The following is a 23,889-nucleotide window of genomic DNA, read 5'->3' on the forward strand; positions in this document are numbered from 1 at the left end:
CTGTCCGCGGCGGGAAATGAATAAACAACCAGAATCCTTTTGGGGATTTGAAACCATCTTGTCGAGCTGGCCCAGACTTTCTCAAACAGAGATGGAGGAACGTTACATCAGCTTTCATTATATATCTATATATACATACATATAGACCCCTTTGTCAGGAACAGCAGGGCCTTCAGTGATTTTAATATGTCCTTAATATCCACAATCATGTACTGAATGCTCCTTGCCAATATTGGATCTAATCAGGAAACATTATGGTCGACATAGGAATCAGTATCCGTGTCAGTATCAGTGTGTAGTAACTGGGCAAAATAACATTTTTGCGACCCCGCGGGGCCTGAGGGAAAAGAAACATAGCCATGAACATCACATCTATTCTCTACGTCTGTGTCTGGGACACAGATTTATCCAACCTTACTCTGATATTACTGAAACTTTTATCCAGTCAGTTATTGGTGGTGCCAACAGGGCCACCATCATATGTCTGCATTCCTAATATAGTTTCCTCTTGGAAAAAACATTCAGCCACCGACATGTTGACACACATGTACCAAGTACCCACAGACACATCGGCTTATGGGGGACAGACCGTCAGTAAATCTGTCAGAGGGACACAGAGGATTTTTCAGCTCACAATCCAGCGCCAAAAGTACACAGTCTGGGAAATAATAAACTCTATAGTGATAGACTTGTAATGCTCTAAAGATGTTCTGGTGAGGTGAGGAAGAAGCCCCGCTACTGTAATGGCGCGTATCTGTCCCGCTCAGAAATAATTAATTACGCTAGCGGGGTAAGGACAGTGCCCAGGCACTAATGTCCACTTTTTCCAGCCTTTTGTGAGGAATTTATGCTGCCCAGGGTGCCCCCCCCCCCCCCCCGTGCCCTGCACCCTGCAGTGCCTGCGTTTGTGTGGGAGCATGGCGCGCAGCGTTCCGCTCGCTGCTCGGTACCTCAGAATGCCATCACTGGAGAAGAAGTCTTCTGTTCTTCTGCTACTCACCTGTTTTCTGGCTCTGTAAGGGGGTGACGGCAGGCTGCGGGAGTGTGCATCTAGGCGTACCCAGCGATCAGCACCCTCAGGAGCTAATGGTGTCCTGTCAGCCTGAAGCAGAGCCATTGAACTCACTAGAAGTTGGTCATACTTCTCTCCCCTAAGTCCCACGAAGCAGGGAGACTGTTGCCAGCAGCCTCCCTGAAAATAAAAAAAACTAACAAGTCTTTTCAGAGAAACTCAGTAGAGCTCCCCTGTAGTGCATCCAGTATCACTGTGCACAATACTAAAACTGGAGTCTGGAGGAGGGGCATAGAGGGAGGAGACAGTTCACACCCTTTGAAAGTCTTAAAGTGCCCATGTCTCCTGCGGATCCCGTCTATACCCCATGGTTCTTAATGTGACCCCAGCATCATCTAGGACGTATGAGAAAACAAATAACGCACACATGAGGAGGAGAGAACTAAGGAAGCTATAAGGAGAAGAGGGGAGGGAGGGGGGGTTGAAAGGTAAGGTAGTAAAGGCATATTGGATAAACTACAACCTTATACATATTCATTAATGTACCAGTAGTTAGAAGTAGAAGAGCTCTAACAGAAACCACAAAGCTTATCTAAAGCCACACCACACTGGATATGCCCAATCTCATTTGATTTTTGAAGCAAAGCAGTATTGGACTTTGTTAATACATGGATGGGAGACTGCTTGGTAGTATCAGATTCTTTAGGTGTTTTTAAACTACCAACACCATTTTCTTGGTAGATTTAATTTTTACATGTATTCTTTTATGTACCAGAAGTTAGAAGTAGAAGAGCTGTAATAAAAACCACCAGCTCATCTACAGCCACAGCACACTGGATTTGCCCAATCTCTCCTGATCATGGAAGCTGAGCAGTGTTGGTCCTGGTTTTAGTACTTGGATGGGAGACCACCAGGAAATACCAGGAGCTGTGTGTATTTTTACAATACTAACACCGTTCTCTTGATGCATTCCATTTTGAAACATTGGGGCAGATCTATTAAGCCTGGTGAACTGATAAAGTGCAAGGTGATAAAGTACCAGCCAGTCAGCTCCTAACTGTCATTTTTCAAACCCAGCCTGTGACATGGCAATTAGGAGCTGATTGGCTGGTACTTTATCACCATGCAAATTATCATTTCACCAGGTTTAATAAATCGTCCGCTTACTCATTTATGTACGAGTAGTTAGAAGTAGAAGAACTCTAACAGAAACCACTAAGCTCATCTACAGCCACACCACACTGTATATGCCCAATATCACCTGATTTTAGGCCTGGTTTGTTCTTGGATGTGAGACCACCTGGGAATACCAGGTGCTGTAGGTAGTTTTATACTACCAACACCGTTCTCTTGATGCATTCTATTTTGAAACTTATTAATTGATGTACCAGTAGTTAGAAGTAGAAGTTAGAAACAGCAAAAATCATCTACAGCCGCATCACACTGGATATGTCCAATCTCATCTGATGTTGGAGGCTAAGCAGTGTTGTGCCTGGTTAGTTTTTCGATTTCAGGTCCTGCCTTCTGGTTTGGCCACGGCACCTCGGAAATTCACCAAGGTCATGGCCGTGATGACGACCCTTCACCATCGGTGGACCAGGGAGGAATCTCTCCTCCCGATAAACATTCTGGAATTGCAGGCAGTGTTCAATTCATTGACACTGGCCCTGCCTCTAGTACAGAACAGGCCTGTTCAAGTACAATCGGACAACGCCACCACGGTAGTGTACACAAATCATCAAGGCGGCACTCGAAATTGCATAGCAAAGCTGGAAGTATCAAAAATCCTCAGTTGGGTAGAACGTCATCTGCCAGCAATATCGGCAGTGTTCATTCCCGGAGTCCTCAACTGGGAAGCGGATTTCCTCAGTCGTCAGGACGTTCACGCTGGAGAGTGGAGAGGCCGCAGCAGAAATGTCTGCACTGGTGTCAGTAGGTGACTGAGGCAGGGATGACTGGGAGATAGTGGGTGACTGAAGCATGTATGAGTGGGAGATAGTGGGTGACTGAGGCCGGGGTGACTGGGAGATAGTCAGTGACTAAGGCAGGGGTGATAGGGATATAGTGGATGACTGTGGCAGGGGTGACAGGGACAGTAGGAGACTGAGGCAGGGGTGACAGGGATAGTGGGTGACTGAGGCAGGGGTGATATGGAGATAGTGGTTGACTGAGGCAGGGGTGACAGATAGTGGGTGACTAAAGCAGGGGTGACTGGTATAGTGGGTGACTGAGGCAGGGGTCGCAGGTATAGTGGTTAACTGAGGCAGCGGTGACTGGGAGATAGTGGGTAACTGGGGCAGGGGTGACAGGGAAAGTGTGTGACTCAGGCAGGGGTGATAGGGAGATAGTGGGCAGCAGATCACTGCCTTGCTGACAGCAGCACATCCCTGCTTCACTGACAGCAGCACATCCCTGCCTCATTGACAGCAGCACATACCTGCCTCACTTATAGCAGCACATCCCTGCCTTACTGACAGCAGCAGATCACTGCCTCACTGACAGCAGCAGATCACTGCTTCACTGACAGCAGCACATCCCTGCCTCACTGGCAGCAGCAGATCCCTGCCTCACTGGCAGCAGCAGATCCCTGCCTCACTGGCAGCAGCAGATCCCTGCCTCACTGGCAGCAGCAGATCCCTGCCTTACTGACAGCTGTATATAGGGTCTAATTCAGACCTGATCTCTGCTGTGCATATTCACACAACAGGAGATCAGGTCTGAAGTGTGTGTGTGTGTGCTGGTGCCGCAGTGCACCGGCACATGCCAGAGATGCGATCAGCATCTCTGCCCAGTGAGCGCCTCTGCCAACACATACTTATCTTGCATATGAGATCTCTTGATCATAAAGATAGTTCTCACAGGGTGAGGTTCATCCATTACATTTTAAAGTAGGAAGGTACAAATTACATATTCAAATTACATATATGTGCTGGATTCAAATGTTTTCCCCCCTTCCTTTCTCAATTGTGCCCATCAGCAGCTATTCTAATGTTGCTGCCAATGGGTGTGACACATTCATTTCTTCTGTGGGGTACACTGGACTCCACAAGGATTCACATTGGGGTGTAGAGTAGGATCTTGATCTGAGGCACCAACAGGCTCAAAGCTTTTGACTGTTCCCAAGATGCTCAGCGCCCCCTGCTCTATAACCTCGCTTCCATGAACAGGGAGCTCAGTTTGTAGTTGGTGCCTTCAGTAGCAGGCCAGTTAACAGGGGGCTGCCTCAGGCAGCCTATTCTTAGCTATTAATTTTGACAAGAAAAGAAGAACTTTTTTTTATAAGAATCTACAAGGGCTGCAGCAGGCTAGGTCTAATAGACATCTTTACTGCAGCTCCATCACTCCCAGCGGCGCAGTATACTCCCGTGCCCTGGTTGCTGGGTCACTGCAGCGGAGGCTCCGGTTTCTTCCTAAGGTCAGTCACACACACACCGCCCTCCGGGATCACGAGGCCGCTGATGAAAGGGAGGTAAGGGGCTTCTGTGCCCACACTATACCGAGATCCAGCGTGGCTGTAGGGGGCGGGCCGTGTGCGCACTGGCGTGGACACTGATTACTGGGCAGCCGCTCCACTAGCCACCAGGGACAGTTAAGGAGCACAGCTCTGGGGGTTTTTCTCCTATATTAACCCCATTTTGTACTACCTGCAGTGCATTGTGATAGGTAATAGAGCCTGATTCAGGTTGGATTGTAATCGCAATAAGCAATCCAACTGCAAAAATTGCTAAGAGCATACGCATGCGCCTGCATTTTCTGTGGCACCCCGCAGATAATGCGATCACCTCTGACTGTCAATCGGTGCGGGGGGGGGGGGGGTCAGCAACAATCCATTTCAAAGTCGGAGATGGAGCGGTGCAGGGCTACAAAATGGGGTCGGCAACGGAGAAACATGAGGCATGGTCAGAGCGGCTGCATGACATCACATGCAGCCGCTGCGATCACAAAAATGGTGGCGGCTTCCTGCGCACACGTACAGTCTGCACCAACAGGAGGCTAACCCATTTTTTATGATCACGCTGAACTGCACTGAGACTGCAATTTCAGCGTGGTCAAGAAGGGAGGCGGCATGCTGGGTGGCCATGCCCTGTGATGGGTGGCCCCAGCATGCGAACCAAAGGATTGCAAATTCTGTTACTTAGCAGAATTTGCAATCCTTACTGAATTAGGCCCATTGATTACAAAATTGTAAACAATATTTGAAGTTTTTCTTCAGGGACTAACACAAAAGATGCTTGGGGCTACTAACACATGGGTAAGCCACGTAAAGCTTCCCATGGGTCAGTGGCATCACAACAGGTTTGCGGCACACACCCGAGTGTCACCCGCCAAGGGGGGTGACACCAAAGTGCCGGCTCTTCTTCAGTGACAGAATATGGGTGTTTCACTGTGACATTACGTGCAACACCCAGTTTCTGTCACTGTGCAGGAGCCAGCACCACTCACACACTAGTCCCCGGGTGCAGCCCCCAACCCCCGGGATACCCGGAGCAACAAAATGGTGATTCAGGCCACGCCCCTACCTATGAGACCATGCCTCCTTTTTACCATTGCGCTGCTTATCTGCGCGCACTGCATTACAATCTCCTTCGCCACCTCTCTGGGTGTCACCAGTGATAGTGACACCTCTGCCATGCTTGTAGCAGCTGGTCCTAAGATCTACGCCTCCAGCCCTGAGTGTTTGCCCATGTGACTTGTTGATCATCATAGCGAAGCAGATGCTTACAGAAAACTGCAGGGGCTTAGATTGAAAAGAAAAACATTGATGAACCCATCATTTCAGCGACAGGGTCTGCCACACGACTGACTGAAATGACTGGTTGGTTTGTGCCCCCACCAAAAAAGAATCAATCAATCAATCTCTCCTTGCACAAACTGGCTCTACAGAGGCAAGATGTCCACCTCATCATCCTCTGATTCCTCACCCCTTTCACTGTGTACATCCCCCTCCTCACAGATTATTAATTCGTCCCCACTGGAATCCACCATCTCAGATCCCTGTGTACTTTCTGGAGGCAATTGCTGGTGAATGTCTCCACGGAGGAATTGATTATAATTCATTTTGATGATCATCATCTTCTCCACATTTTCTGGAAGTAACCTCGTACGCCGATTGCTGACAAGGTGAGCGGCTGCACTAAACACTCTTTTGGAGTACACACTGGAGGGAGGGCAACTTAGGTAGAATAAAGCCAGTTTGTGCAAGGGCCTCCAAATTGCCTCTTTTTCCTGCCAGTATACATACTGACGTGCCTACCTGGATGCAGTCGCTCATATAATTCTCCACCATTCTTTCAAAGGTGACAGAATCATATGCAGTGACAGTAGACAACATGTCAGTAATCGTTGCCAGGTCCTTCAGTCCGGACCAGATGTCAGCACTCACTCCAGACTGCCCTGCATCACCGCCAGCGGGTGGGCTCGGAATTCTTAGCCTTTTCCTCGCACCCCCAGTTGCGGGAGAATGTGAAGGAGGAGCTGTTGACGGGTCACGTTCCGCTTGACTTTACAATTTTCTCACCAGCAGGTCTTTGAACCTCTGCAGACTTGTGTCTGCCGGAAAGAGATACAATGTAGGTTTTAAATCTAGGATCGAGCACGGTGGCCAAAATGTAGTGCTCTGATTTCAACAGATTGAATCCTGGTTAAGCGAATTAAGGGCTCCATCCACAAGTCCCACATGCCTAGTGGAATCGCTCTGTTTTAGCTCCTCCTTCAATGTCTCCAGCTTCTTCTGCAAAAGCCTGATGAGGGGAATGAACTGACTCAGGCTGGCAGTGTCTGAACTGACTTCACGTGTGGCAAGTTCAAAGGGTTGCAGAACCTTGCACAACGTTGAAATCATTCTCCACTGCGCTTGAGTCAGGTGCATTCCCCCTCCTTTGCCTATTTCGTGGGCAGATGTATAGGCTTGAATGGCCTTTTGCTGCTCCTCCATCCTCTGAAGCATATAGAGGGTTGAATTCCACCTCGTTACCACCTCTTGCTTCAGATGATGGCAGGACAGGTTCAGGAATGTTTGGTGGTGCTCCAGTCTTCGACATGCGGTGGCTGAAGGCAGAAAGTGGCCCGCAATTCTTCGGGCCACCGACAGCATCTCTTGCACGCCCCTGTCGTTTTTTAAATAATTCTGCACCACCAAATTAAATGTATGTGCAAAACATGGGACGTGCTGGAATTTGCCCAGATGTAATGCACGCACAATATTGGTGGCGTTGTCCGATGTCACAAATCCCCAGGAGAGTCCAATTGGGGTAAGCCATTCTGCGATGATGTTCCTCAGTTTCCGTAAGAGGTTGTCAGCTGTGTGCCTCTTATGGAAAGCGGTGATACAAAGCGTAGCCTGCCTAGGAACGAGTTGGCAATTGCGAGATGCTGCTACTGGTGCCGCCGCTGCTGTTCTTGCTGCGGGGGGCAATACATCTACCCAGTGGGCTGTCACAGTCATATAGTCCTGAGTCTGCCCTGCTCCACTTAACCACAGACAAGTGGACATTGGGTACAACTGCATTTTTTAGGACACTGGTGACTCTTTTTCTGAGGTCTGTGTACATTTTCGGTATCGCCTGCCTAGAGAAATGGAACCTAGAGGGTATTTGGTACCGGGGACACAGTACCTCAATCAAGTCTCTAGTTGCCTGTAAATTAACGATGGATACCGGAACCACGTTTCTCACCACCCAGGCTGACAAGACCTGAGTTATCCGCTTTGCAGCAGGATGACTGCTGTGATATTTCATCTTCCTCGCAAAGGACTGTTGGACAGTCAATTGCTTACTGGAAGTAGTACAAGTGGTCTTCCGACTTCCCCTCTGGGATGACGATCGACTCCCAGCAGCAACAACAGCAGCGCCAGCAGCAGTAGGCGTTACACTCAAGGATGCATCGGAGGAATCCCAGGCAGGAGAGGACTCGTCAGACTTGCCAGTGACATGGCCTGCAGGACTATTGGCTCTCCTGTCTAAGGAGGAAATTGACACTGAGGGAGTTGGTGGTGTGGTTTGCAGGAGCTTGGTTACAAGAGGAAGGGATTTAGTTGTCAGTGGACTGCTTCCGCTGTCATCCAAAGTTTTTGAACTTGTCACTGACTTATGATGAATGCGCTGCAGGTGTCGTATAAGGGAGGATGTTCCGAGGTGGTTAACGTCCTTATCCCTACTTATTACAGCTTGACAAAGGCAACACACGGCTTGACACCTGTTGTCCGCATTTGTGTACAGGATGCATACCTTCATGTCCCCATTTATCCACCTCATCAGGCGTACCTCAGATTTGCGGTACAGGACTGTCATTGCCAATTTCAGACGTTGCTGTTTGGTCTCTCCATGGCCCTGAGAATTTTCACCAAGGTAATGGCAGAAATGATGGTGCTCCTGTGCAAGCAAGGTGTCACAATTATCCCGTACTTGGGCGATCTCATAAAAGCGAGATCAAGAGAGCAGTTGCTGAACAGCGTATCACTTTCACTGAAAGTGTTACAGCAACACGACTGGATTCTCAATATCCCGAAGTCGCAGTTGATTCCTACTACTCGTCTGTCTTTCTTGGGCATGATTCTGGACACGGACCAGAAGAGGGTTTATCTCCTGATAGAAAAGGCCCAGGAACTCATGACTCTTGTCAGGAACCTATTGAAACCAAAACTTGTGTCAGTGCATCACTGCACTCGAGTCCTGGGAAAGATGGTGGCATCATACGAGGCCATTCCATTCGGCAGGTTCCATGCGAGGACTTTCCAATGGGACCTACTGGACAAGTGGTCCGGGTCACATTTACAGATGCATTGGTTGATCACCCTGTCCCCCAGGGTCAGGGTATCACTCCTGTGGTGGCTGCAGAGTGCTCACCTTCTCGAGGGACGCAGATTCAGCATTCAGGGCTGGATCCTGGTGACCACAGACGCAAGCCTCCAAGGTTGGGGAGCAGTCACACAGGGAAGAAATTTCCAAGGTCTTTGGTCAAGTCAAGAGACTTGTCTTCACATCAACATATACAATGCCCTACGTCAAGCGGAGACCTTACTTTGCGACCAATCGGTTCTGATCCAGTCAGACAACGTCACCGCAGTGGCTCATGTAAACCGCCAAGGCGGCACAAGGAGCAGAGTGGCGATGGCACAAGCCACCAGAATTCTTCGCTGGGTGGAGAATCACGCAAGCGCACTGTCAGCAGTGTTCATTCCGGGAGTGGACAACTAGGAAGCAGACTTCCTCAGCAGACACGACCTACATCCGGGAGAGTGGGGACTTCATCAGGAAGTCTTTGCACAGATTACAAGTCGGTGGGAACTGCCACAGATAGACATGATGCCGTCCCGGCTCAACAAAAAGCTACAGAGGTATTGCGCAAGGTCAAGAGACCCTCAGGCAGTAGCTGTAGACGCCCTAGTGACACCGTGGGTGTTCCGGTCGGTCTATGTATTTCCTCCTCTTCCTCTCATACCAAAGGTGTTGAGGATAATAAGACAAAGAAAAGTGAGAACAATCCTCATTGTCCACGGAGGACCTGGTATCCGGATCTGCAGGAAATGCTCACAGAAGATCTGTGGCCTCTCCCTCTAAGACAGGACCTATTGCATCAGGGGCCCTGTCTGTTCCAAGACTTACCGCGGCTGCGTTTGACGGCATGGCGGTTGAATGCCGGATCCTAGCATTCCGGTTGAGGTCAGCTGATAAAGGCTAGGAAGGATGTAACGTTAAAACATTACACCGTATATGGCGAAATTATGTTTCTTGGTGTGAGGCCAGGAATGCTCCTACGGAAGAATTCCATCTGGGCCGTTTCCTTCACTTCCTACAAACTGGAGTGAATTTGGGCCTACAATTAGGCTCTATTAAGGTCCAGATTTCGGCCTTATCCATTTTCTTTCAAAAAGAATTGGCTTCTCCTCCAGAAGTTCAGACTTTTGTAAAAGGAGTGCTGCATATTCAGCCTCCTTTTGTGCCTCCGGTGGCACCTTGGGACCTTAACGTGGTGTTAAGTTTTCTAAAATCACACTGGTTTGAACCACTTAAAACAGTGGAGTTAAATTATCTCACGTGGAAGGTGGTCATGTTATTAACCTTGGCTTCGGCTAGGCAAGTGTCGGAATTAGCGGCTTTGTCACATAAAAGCCCATATTTGGTATTCCATGTGGATAGAGCGGAATTGCGGACCCGTCCTCAATTCCTACCAAAAGTGGTTTAATCTTTTCATATGAACCAACCTATTGTGGTGCCTGTGGCTACGCGTGACTTGGAGGATTCCGAGTTACTTGATGTGGTCAGGGCTTTGAAAATTTACGTGGCCAGGACGGCTAGAGTCAGGAAAACTGAAGCGCTGTTTGTCCTGTATGCAACCAACAAGATTGGTGCCCCTGCTTCAAAGCAGGCTATTGCTCGCCGGATTTGTAACACGATTCAGCAAGCGCATTCTATGGCTGGATTGCAGTTACTGAAATCGGTCAAGGCCCATTCCACGAGGAAAGTGGGCTCTTCTTGGGCGGCTGCCCGAGGGGTCTCGGCACTACAGCTGTGTCAAGCTGCTACTTGGTCGGGTTCAAACACCTTTGCAAAATACTATAAGTTTGATACCCTGGCTGAGGAGGAACTCATGTTTGCTCAATCGGTGCTGCAGAGTCATCCGCACTCTCCCGCCCGTTTTGGAGCATTGGTATAATCCCCATGGTCCTTACGGAGTCCCCAGCATCCTCTAGGACGTTAGAGAAAATAAGATTTTAAACCTACCGGTAAATCTTTTTCTCGTAGTCCGTAGAGGATGCTGGGCGCCCGTCCCAAGTGCGGACTACTTCTGCAATACTTGTATATAGTTATTGCTTCAATAAGGGCTATGTTATAGTTGCATCGGTCCTGCACTGATGCTATGTTGTTTTTTCATACTGATAACTGGGTAGTTTATCACAAGTTATACGGTGTGATTGGTGTGGCTGGTATGAATCTTGCCCTGGATTAACAAAATCCTTTCCTCATACTGTCCGTCTCCTCTGGGCACAGTTTCTCTAACTGTGGCATAGAGGGAGGAGCCAGTGCACACCCAGAACTAAAGTCTTCCTTAAAGTGCCCATGTCTCCTGTGGAGCCCGTCTATCCCCATGGTCCTTACGGAGTCCCCAGCATCCTCTACGGACTACGAGAAAAAGATTTACCGGTAGGTTTAAAATCTTATTTTCTACTGTATTCTTTTCTATCCTAGTTTATTACGACCAACTCTCATCCAAGGAGTTTGATATTCTACTACCTGCATGCAATTTAAATTGCTTAAATTGTTTATATGGTTGATTTGTCCTTCACAATCCATAATCTGCAACTTGGATGGTTTTGTGTCATTGAAAATCTTATAATAAAAATGTATATATATATATTAAAAAAAAAAAAGTTATAAGACATATGCATTCAATATTTGAAGAAACAAAATAAAATAAAGCTATCTATTGGGTTTCACTAACAAGCACATTGGAAGACTTGACTACTGTTAAAAGACATGCATTACATGGTATAGAGCCACAAACCACAATGTAGTAAAATAAAAACAAACTTACATGTGTATCAAACCTATGTGAGGCTTACATTGATAGTGCAAGATCAACACTCTATCAACTGTGCAAACTAGACTGCACATAAATGCCATAAAATTTATCTGAGATTTTAGTAAATAAGGCCCGTTGCTGTCCGGGTCACGCAGCCGTCACGGCCCGCCCCCATACGGTCCGGCCATGTCTGCGTTGTCCGGACTGTGCCCCCAAAATGGCGGCACAACGCCGCTGGCCCGACTCCTCCTGCCCAGTGACCGCCTATGCCTGTCAATCAGGCAGAGGCGCTCACTGGGCAGAGATGCTGATCGCATCTCTGGCATGTGCCGGTGCACTGCGGCACCAGCACACACGCACTTCAGACCTGATCTCCTGTTGTGTGAATATGCACAGCAGGGATCAGGTCTGAATTAGGCCCTATATACAGCTGTCAGTAAGGCAGGGATGTGCTGCTGCCAGTGAGGCAGGGATGTGCTGCTGGTAGTGAAGCAGTGATGTGCTGCTGTCAGCGAAGCAGTGCTGTGCTGCTGTCAGCGAGGCAGAAATGTGCTGCTGTCATCGAGGCAGGGATGTGTTGCTGTCAGCGAGGCAGGGATGTGCTGCTGTCAGCGAGGCAGGGATGTGCTGCTGTCAGCGAGGCAGGGATGTGCTGCTGTCAGCGAGGCAGGGATGTGCTGCTGTCAGCGAGGCAGGGATGTGCTGCTGTCATTGAAGCAGGAATGTGCTGCTGCAGTGAGGCAGAGATATGCTGCCCACTATCTCCCTGTCACCCCTGCCTGAGTCACACACTTTCCCTGTCACCCCTGCCTCAGTTACCCACTATCTCCCAGTCACCGCTGCCTCAGTCAACCACAATACCTGCGATCCCTGCCTCAGTCACCCACTATACCAGTCACCCCTGCTTTAGTCACCCACTGTCACCCCTGCTTCAGTCACCCACTATCCCTATCAACCCTGCCTCAGTCACCCACTATCTCCCAGTCACCCCTGCCTCAGTCAGCCACTATCCCTGTCACCCCTGCCTCAGTCTCTTACTGTCCCTGTCACCCCTGCCACAATCATCCACTATCTCCCTATCACCCCTGCCTTAGTCATTTATTATCCCTGTCACCCACTTTCTTCCCATACTTACCCAACCCCTTCCTATCACCCCTCCCTCAGTAACCCACTATCTCCCAGTCACCCCGGCCTCAGTCACCCACTATCTCCCACTCATACATGCTTCAGTCACCCACTATCTCCCAGTCATCCCTGCCTCAGTCACCTAATGACACCAGTGCAGACATTTCTGCTGCGGCCTCTCCACTCTCCAGCGTGAACGTCCTGACGACTGAGGAAATCCGCTTCCCAGTTGAGGACTCCGGGAATGAACACTGCCGATATTGCTGTCAGATGACATTCTACCCAATGGAGGATTTTTGATACTTCCAGCTTTGCCATGCAGTTTCGAGTGCCGCCAAGTTTCGAGTGCCGCCTTGATGATTTGTGTACACTACCGTGGTGGCGTTGTCAGATTGTACTTGAACAGGCCTGTTCTGTACTAGAGGCAGGGCCAGTGTCAATTAATTGAACACTGCCTGCAATTCCAGAATGTATATCAGGAGGAGAGATTCCTCCCTGGTTCACCGACCCTGGAGAAAGTGTTGCTCCAACACCGTGGCCCAGCCCAAAAGACTGGCATCCATTGTCAGGAGGACACAGCTGGAGATCCAGAAGGGATGGCTCCTGCTCAACTGTTGGTCCTGTAGCCACCAGCTCAGTGTCAGACGAACCTCCGGAGTCAAGGAGATCATTTGAGACATTATCCAATGAGGCAGGCCGTCCCACTTGGAGAGGATTAACCTCTGCAGAGGGCGGTAATGAAATTGAGCGTACTCTACCATATCGAAAGCCGACACCATGAGGTCTAGTACTTGCATCGCCATGTGTATCAACACTCTTGGGCGAGAGAGAAAGATACTGTCCTGAATTTTCAGGACTTTCTCTGGAGACAGAAACAATTGTTGGCTGTGTGTGTCCAGCAGTGCCCCTAGGTGCACCATGTTCCGAGCAGGGACCAGCAAGGACTTTTTTCAGTTGATGAGCCACCCGTGGACTTGTAGGAATTGGACCGCCAGTTCCAGATAACTGTGGAGAACCTCTTGGGAGTTCACCAGGATCAGCAAGTCGTCCAGATTTGGCAGGATCCTGATTCTCTGATGGTGAAGGGTCGTCATCACGGCCATGACCTTGGTAAATATCCGAGGTGCCGTGGCCAAACTAGAAGGCAGGACTTGAAATCCAAAAACAAACCAGGCACAACACTGCTTAGCTTCCATCATCAGATGAGATTGGACATATCCAGTGTGATGCGGCTGTAGATGATTTTTGCTGTTTCTAACTTCAACATCAATGAATAAGTTTCAAAATAGAATGCATCAAGAGAACGGTGTTGGTAGTATAAAACTACCTACAGCACCTGGTATTCCCAGGTGGTCTCACATCCAAGAACAAACCAGGCCTAAAATCAGGTGATATTGGGCATATACAGTGTGGTGTGGCTGTAGATGAGTTTAGTGGTTTCTGTTAGAGTTCTTCTACTTCTAACTACTCGTACATAAATGAATAAGCGGACGATTTATTAAACCTGGTGAAATGATAATTTGCATGGTGATAAAGTACCAGCCAATCAGCTCCTAATTGCCATGTCACAGGCTGGGTTTGAAAAATGACAGTTAGGAGCAGACTGGCTTGTACTTTATCACCTTGCACTTTATCAGTTCACTGAACTAATCTCCTCTTGCGCTATAAATAGTATGATATGGCTCAAAGTTCAATAAAAACAAATAAATAATTTCATATATTCTATATTTTTTATTACATATAATATATATATATATATATATATATATATATATATATATATATATATACACTTTACAATAAACTATTAGACCGGTCAAATAAAATCACTAACAATATATTTGCATAGCTATAGGAGGTGGATCTTAGATAAACTCTGTGCACAGAGAAATTTTCAAAAATAAAAATCAGTCCATATATTGGATTAAAAAATCAATTTACCAGCTGTAATTCGCACCCATGTAGTAGATAACATATTTATAAGTTGTTATATATTGGAATTCCTCAATATGCTGCCACTTGGCAAAGGAGATGATATTGTGCAAAATAACCGCTCCACACTGGAGCCTTACGTGTAGCTTGCACCAGTTGTTATAACACGGGAGAGTCATTGGACCCTTATACCAGCCTTATTTGCACCCCCAAAATATACCATCATCTAGCGGTAATATCCGTGGACTAAACGGAGATCGGGAGAACACAACCGTGATTGTGGTGTCTGCATACGGCACTTGGAGGCGTGGACTCATAAAGCTTGGAAGTCGGGTAATTATTCAGCACAGCAGGCGCCAGTGAAGCGCCGTTCCCGCAGCCCGAGACCGTCTCTTCTGTCATTGGACTCTCCCGTGTTATAACAACTGGTGCAAGCTACACGTAAGGCTCCAGTGTGAAGCGGTTATTTTGCACAATATCATCTCCTTTGCCAAGTGGCAGCATATTGAGGAATTCCAATATATAACAACTTATAAATATGTTATCTACTACATGGGTGCGAATTACAGCTGGTAAATTGATTTTTTAATCCAATATATGGACTGATTTTTATTTTTGAAAATTTCTCTGTGCACAGAGATCTAAGATCCACCTCCTATAGCTATGCAAATATATTGTTAGTGATTTTATTTGACCGGTCTAATAGTTTATTGTAAAGTATATATATATATATATATATATATATATATATATTTATATGTAATAAAAAATATAGAATATATGAAATTATTTATTTGTTTTTATTGAACTTTGAGCCATATCATACTATTTATAGCGCAAGAGGAGATTAGTTCAGTGTTCCAGTGTTACCGGAGACTTTAAAGTGCCGGTTCTTTTTTTACTTGATTTACCCCAAGTCAAGCTCTCTCCTGCAGCTTAAGTATACATTAATTGCAGTATTATTTGTACATAATTTTTAATACCAGTAATTTGATCACCAGAATATGGTGATGATGTATTAGCGCCTGGTTATATTCTTTTGTATTTTTTTACTTTATCAGTTCACCAGGCTTAATAGATCTGCCCCAATGTTTCAAAATGGAATGCATCAAGAGAACGGTGTTGGTATTGTAAAAATACACACAGCTCCTGGTATTTCCTGGTGGTCTCCCATCCAAGTACTAAAACCAGGACCAACACTGCTCAGCTTCCATGATCAGGAGAGATTGGGCAAATCCAGTGTGCTGTGGCTGTAGATGAGCTTGTGGTTTCTGTTAGAGCTCTTCTACTTCTAACTTCTGGTACATAAAAGAATATGTGTAAAAATTAAATGTACAGTACCAAGAAAAGGGTGTTGGTAGTTTAAAAACACCTAAATAATCTGATAATACATGGATGGGAGACTGCTTGGTATTAACAAAGTCCAATACTGCTTTGCTTCAAAGATCAAATGAGATTGGGCATATCCAGTGTGGTGTGGCTTTAGATAAGCTTTGTGGTTTCTGTTAGAGCTCTTCTACTTCTAACTACTGGTACATTAATGAATATGTATAAGGTTGTAGTTTATCCAATATCCCTTTACTACCTTACCTTCCCCCCCCCCCCTCCCCTCCCCTCCTTATAGCTTCCTTTGTTCTCTCCTCCTCGTGTGTGCGTTATTTGTTTTCTCATACGTCCTAGAGGATGCTGGGATCACATTAAGAACCATGGGGTATAGACGGGATCCGCAGGAGACATGGGCACTTTAAGACTTTCAAAGGGTGTGAACTGTCTCCTCCCTCTATGCCCCTCCTCAGGGCCGAAACTAGGACTACCGGCACCCGGGGCAAGACAGAAATTTTGCGCCCCCCCCCAAAAAATAAATAAATAAATAAATATATATATATATATATATAATAAAATAGAAAAATAAAAAAAATAAGAAACAAACAAATTCAACACAGATATCCCTCAGACCAGCAGACACCAGTAATACACACATGATAGATATATATATATATATATACACACACACACACACACACACACACACACACACACGCGTGTATATATGTACACAGCCACATACATATATTATATATCTATATATATATATATTTATATCTATATCTATCTATCTATCTATCTATCTATCTATCTATCTATCTATATATATATATATATATATATATATATATATATATATATATATATTATATATATTTTATATATATATATATATATATATATATATATATATATATATTATAAGGTCACGGTCGTGCCCTTATATTAAGGCTGAATCAAACAAACGGAATTCTCCCATAGGGAACTTCTGAGATGGGGGCATGGTGTTTGAGGGGCTACACCTCAAAACTGATTGGACGTACTGAGCTGAAATTTGCCATGGGAGCGTAGAATCGTCACACGGTGCTGCATGCCAAATTTCAGGGCAAAATAATAAAAAATGAGGAATTGGGAGTAACCTAAAGTTCCAACTGTCAGTTTTTTTCTGCCACTCCCTCTGTGGCTTTTTGACACCGTATTCCCATAGAGTGAATGAGGATTTTTTTGGGAAGGCATAACTCAGGATAGAGGACGAATTAAGACTTGGGGTTTGTTTTACTAGATAGAGTATGTCCCAGTGTAGTGCCTTTTGGGGTTAAGGTTTTTCAGGAAGTTACAGTTTTTTTTTAATTAAGTAAAATATGCCCCATTATAAAGATAGGGCTTTTCAATTTGTTGCGGCTGCGCAGTGGCCGCCAGCAGGGGGTGTACAGAGAGTAGCTCTGGCAGTTGGGCACGAGGAGACAGAGTGGGAAGGAGTCACGTGGAGCTGCAGGAGGACAGCCAGCGGTTCCCGGCGCGTGAGTTCACTGAGGTCCATGAAGCGGGAGGAGCTCGCCGGAGCTGCGTAGCACTGGGTGAGTTCTGTCAGGCAGCCCACCGCTGTGTACCCAGCTTCCACTTCTCCCCCGCTTGTCCGCCCTCCCTCCCGCTGTGTGCCCGGCCGCCCGCCGGACCTTCCCTGGTTGCTGCCTGCGTCTCCTCCCCGCGTCTGTGGTGCGGCTGGCAGTAGGAGCCGTCTGGGCAGCTGTGTCCGGCCACTCCTCCCTCCTTCTCCTCCTGCTGTGTCCGGCCCTCCCTCCCTGCAGTATGCGATATTTATCAAGGTCTCTATGGTCACCAGTCCTCCCCTCCCTCCCTGCTGTGTGTCCGTCGTCCCCCACCCCCTCGCCCTCCCTGCTGTGTGTCCGTCTCCCCCCCCCTCGCCCTCCCTGCAGTGTCCCCCCCCCGCCCTGCAGTGTGTCAGGTGTGTCCCCCCCCCCTGCAGTGTGTCCGTTAGTCCCCCCCTCCCTGCTGTGTGTCCGTCCGCCCCCCCCTGCCCTCCCTGCTATGTGTCTGTCCGCCCTGCTGTTTGTCCTTCCATACCCCCCGCCCTCCCTGCTGTGTGTCCCCCCCCGCCGCCCTCCCTGCTGTGTGTCCGTCCCCCCGCCCTCCCTGCTGTGTGTCCAGCCACCCTCCCCTCCCGTGCTGTGTGTTCGGCCAACCCCCCTCCTCCCGCTGTGTCCGGCCACCCCCTCCCCTCCCTGCTTTGTGTCCGCCCCCCCCCCCTGCTGTGTGTCCGGCCACACCTCCTCCTCCCTTCCGTGTGTCCGGTCACCCTCCTCCTCCCTTCCGTGTGTCCGGTCACCCTCCCCTCCCTGCTGTGTGTCCAGCCCCCCCCCCGCCGTGTGTCCAGCCACCACCCCCGCCGTGTTTCCCCCCCCCGCCGTGTGTCCAGCCCCCCCCCGCCGTGTGTCCAGCCACCCTCCCCTCCCCTGCTGCGTGTCCGGCCACCCCCCCCTCCTCCCTGCTGTGTCCGGCCACCCCCTCCCCTCCCTGCCGTGTGTCCCGTCACCCCCCCCTCCCTGCTGTGTGTCCAGCCACCCCCCCTCCTTGCTGTGTGTCCGGCCACCCTCCCCTCCCCTGCTGTGTGTCCGGCCACCCCCCCTCCTCTTGCTGTGTCCGGCCACCCCCTACCCCCATCCCTCCCTGCCGTGTGTCCGGTCACCCTCCCCTCCCTGCTGTGTGTCCAGCCACCCCCCCTCCTCCTCCTCCTCCCTGCTGTGTGTCCGCCCCCCCCTTCCCCCCTGCTGTGTGTACGGCCACCCCCCCCCCCCGCTGTGTGTCCGGCCACCCCCCCTCCCTGCTGTGTGTCCGGCCACCCCCCTCCCTGCTGTGTGTCCGGCCACCTTCCCCAGACACGCAGCGCCTGACACACACAGACATGCAGCGCCTGACACACGCACATGCAGCGCCTGACACACGCATATGCAGCGCCTGACACACACGCACACACGCAGCACCTGACACACACGCAGCACCTGACACACACACACAGACGCAGCACCTGACACTCAAACGGACCTGACACACACGCACACACTCACACACAGCACCTGACACACACACAGACACGCAGCGCCTGACACACACAGACACGCAGCGCCTGACACACACAGACACGCAGCGCCTGACACACACAGACACGCAGCGCCTGACACACACAGACACGCAGCGCCTGACACACACACACTCACGCACCTGACACACACACACTCACGCACCTGACACACACACACTCACGCACCTGACACACACACACACTCACGCACCTGACGCACACGCACACTCACGCACCTGACACACACGCACACTTACGCACCTGACACACACGCACACTTACGCACCTGACACACACGCACACGCAGCATCTGACACACACGCAGCACCTCACGCACACGCAGCACCTGACACACACGCACACGCAGCACCTGACACACACACTCACACGCACCTGACACTCATACTCATGCACCTGACACACGCACTCACACGCAGCATCTGACATACACGCAGACACGCAGCACCTGACACACACACAGCACCTGACACACAAACACGCAGACATGCAGCACCTGACACACACACGAAGACACGCAGCACCTGACACACACACACACACGCAGACACGCAGCACCTGACACACGCAGACACGCAGCACCTGACACACACGCAGCACCTGACACACACACACACACACACACACACACACACACACACACACAGCACCTGACACACACACACACACACACAGCACCTGACACACACACACACACACACACACAGCACCTGACACACAGACATGCAGCACCTGACACACACACACACACACACACACACACACACGCAGCACCTGACACACACGCAGACAGGCAGCACCTGACACACACACACACGCAGCTCCTGACACACACACGCAGACACGCAGCACCTGACACACACACACGCAGCACCCGACACACACACACACACACGCAGCACCTGAAACACACACACACACAGCACCTGACACACACACACACGCAGCACCTGACAGACATGCAGTGCCTGACACACACACACGCAGCACCTGACACACACACGCAGACACGCAGCACCTGACACACACACGCAGCACCTGACACACACACGCAGACACGCAGCACCTGACACACACACGCAGACACGCAGCACCTGACACACACACGCAGCACCTGACACACACACACATACGCAGCACCTGACACACACACACACACACACACAGCACCTGACACACACACACACACACACACACGCAGCACCTGACACACAGACATGCAGCGCCTGACACACACACGCAGACATGCAGCACCTGACACACACATGCAGCACCTGACAGACACACACACACACGCAGCACCTGAGACACCCACACACACAGACATGCAGCACCTGACACACCCACACACACACACAGCACCTGACACACATACATACATGTGGCATTTAACGCACACACGCACAGCACCTGACACACAATCATATACACTCAGAGCACCTAACACACACATACACTCGCAGCACCTCACAAACACTCGTATACACACGCAGCACCTGCCACTCACACATATATACACATGCAGCACCTGACACACACATACACGCGCAGCACCTGACAGTCACACACATACAGATGCGACACAAACACATACACGCTCAACACCTGACACCCACGTGGCAGCTGACGCATACAAATGCAGCACCTGAGATACACACATATACACGTGCAGCACCTGAGACACACACATACACGTACAGCACCTGACACACACACATGTATGTACACGCGCGGCTCCAGGCACACACATACGTACATACACACGCGGCATTTAACACACACACACATACACGTGCGGCACCTGACACACACGTACGTACACGTGTGGCACCTGACACACACACGTATGCACACGCATGGCTCCTGACACACACACACACAAGCACGCGTGGCTCCTGACACACACACATGTACGAACACGCGCTGCTCCTGACACACACACACGTATGTACGTATATGCTCGGCACCTGACACCTACACGTATGTACGTATACGCACGGCTCCTGACACCCACACACATGTACACGCGCGGCTCCTGGCACACACACACACACACACGTACACGCGCGGCACCTGACACACGCGTGTACGTACACACATGCACAGCACCTGACATACACACATGTAGGTACGCGCCACCTGACACACACACACACATACACGCACGACACCTGACACACACGTACGTACACGCAAGGCACTGACACGTACGTACGCGCACGGCACCTGACACACACGTACATACTAGTGATGAGTGGGTTCGGTTCGTCGGAATCCGAACCCCCCGAACTTCACCCATTTTACACGGGTCCGAGGCAGGTTCGAACCTTCCCGCCTTGCTCGGCTAGCCCGAGCGCGCACGAACGTCATCATCCCGCTGTCGGATTCTCGCGAGATTCGGATGTCTGCATTCGTGGAAAGGGGTCCCATGTGTAAACATGGGACCCCTTTCAGTCCGTCTGGTCCGGGTGTTCGGTTTGTTGTTTTGCCAAGTACGTGGATTTAATCTGGAACCTGGATCAGGTGAGTATAATTATCTTATTTTCAGGTACCCGTGGATTCTACTTGGAGAAGAGGACCGACTGCTTCATGTCAACATAGGTAAGTATGTGTGTGTCGGCAGGTGTGAAATAAAGTTATACTTTCACGGTGCCTGTGTCCTGTTTTTATTTGGGTATTTTTTTCCCAGTAGAACTACAGGTACCAGCGGGCCCGTTTTTCTCCTGCATGCTGGTACTTGTGGTTCTCCAAGTACCAGCTTGCAGGGGAGGCTTGCTGGGACTTGTAGTACTACTAGAAAAAACAATATTCTTTAAATTTTCTCAAGGCTATCAGCCTCCCATCCGCAGCCCTTGGATGGGGGGGACAGCCTCGGGCTTCACCCCTGGCCCTTGGGTGGCTGGGGGGGGGACCCCTTGATTGAAGGGGTCCCCACTCCCCCAGGGTACCCCGGCCAGGGGTGACTAGTTGGATATTAAATGCCACGGCCGCAGGGCACTGTATAAAAGTGACCCCCGGCTGTGGCATTATCTGTCCAGCTAGTGGAGCCCGATGCTGGTGTAAAAAATACGGGGGATCCCTACTCTTTTTGTCCCCCGTATTTTTTGCACCAGCACCAGGCGCAGAGCCCGGTGCTGGTTTTAAAAATACGGGGGATCCCCTGTCCGTTTTCCCCCCGGATTTTTAGAACCAGGACCGGCTCGAAGAGCCCGAGGCTGGTTATGCTTTGGAGGGGGGACCCACACAATTTTTTTTCTGGGTTTTTCACATTCCATTTAAAAAATAAATAATATTTTAAAAAATATATAAATAATACTTGTGCCTCCAAAAAAGACAAACCAAGTACCTAATCCCTTCTAATATAAATAGATATGCTATTACCAAAAAAAAAAAAAACAGCAAAAAAAAACATGTTTTTAAATTTTTTTAATTAGATTCCGCCAGCAAAGTGTTGCAGATTGAGAATGACGAATTGACTGTTTAAAAGCACTGTTGTCGAATTTACAAACTTCAATTGAATATACTTTTGTCGAATTGCCGCATTTGTACCATTGCAGAAAAGTCGAATTTGTCAAATGTCGAATTTTAAAGTCGAATTTTGAAAGCCTGTAAGAATAGGCCCCGCCCCCTTCTTCACATCAGCCGTCCCCTTCTACCCCTGTACCTTGCTCTCTCCTGTCTGTGCTCTCTCCCGTCTGTAGGACTAGGCCCCGCCCCCTTCTTACCCTCCTGTGACTGCTCTCTCCTGACAAGTGGACCAGGCCTGCCCCCTACACGCTGCTGGTGTCTTCATTGTTACTTGGTCTGGAGCTCCGTTGGGGAGAGAACTCACGTGAGCTCATTAAGAATTAGGAACTGGGATGTTTTAATTTTATTGTGAGTAGTGTAGTGTGGTGATGTAGTATGTTGTATGGGGGGTATAGTGTAATTATGAAGTGCAGCATATGGGAGGGCTGTAGCATAGTGATGTAGTGTGGCATATGGGGGGTGGTAGCGCATAGGCGTGCGTACAGGGGGTGCCTGGTGCGCACAGGCACTCCCTAATGTCCAGCACCGCTGCACGCCACGCTTGCTGTAGCACAGTGATCGCTGAGTGTGTGATCGGTGGAGCCTAGCCTGCAGCTCATTTCCGTACCTCCCACCACCGCTGCACCCGCCCCCCCTCTGCCTGCTGCTAATACTATGCTGAGTGCATTCGTCGGCAGCCTCACTGGGGGGACTGGCGTCACCTTGCAATGTGACGTGGTGATGTCCGCCCATGCTCTCCTCCCGCCCACCTGTGCTTTCCTCCTGCTGCGGTCTCTCAGTCCTAGTTTGCCGCGGCCGCCACACCACTGGCAGTGTTCCTCTAGGAGGGACTGGGAGCTGCTGGCAGACACATTCTGCTGAGACTTACTTGTCAGTGTGGGTTCCGGACGGCAGGCGGCGGGTGGGAGGGCAGACGGGGAGCAGGTGTCACAAGGAGTGTGTGGGTAACTAATTCACAATACTTCCGCTCAACGTGGCACTGCTGGTCCTTCATCTCCCATGTCTCTTCACCAGGTGGCGGGCGGCCCGGAAATTAAGTGATGTGTTGTGCAGCAGTCAGTGTGAAGTGACTGTGAGTAACACTGGTGGTGCTGATGATGATGCTGCAGAATCGGGAAGCAATTAATTCATAAATATAATGTACTCTATCAGTGTATTATACATACATAAACATGTACATACGTGTATTTGTGTATACATGTATATGCATGTATATACATGAGTGTGTGTGCATATATATATATATATATATATATATATGAAAAAAAGGGGAATAGGGGTACCAGCGACTTACAGTGTCTATCAAATTAAAGTAACTATGAAGAAT

Source organism: Pseudophryne corroboree, chromosome 3, assembly GCF_028390025.1.
Source record: "Pseudophryne corroboree isolate aPseCor3 chromosome 3, aPseCor3.hap2, whole genome shotgun sequence".
NCBI lineage: Eukaryota > Metazoa > Chordata > Amphibia > Anura > Myobatrachidae > Pseudophryne > Pseudophryne corroboree.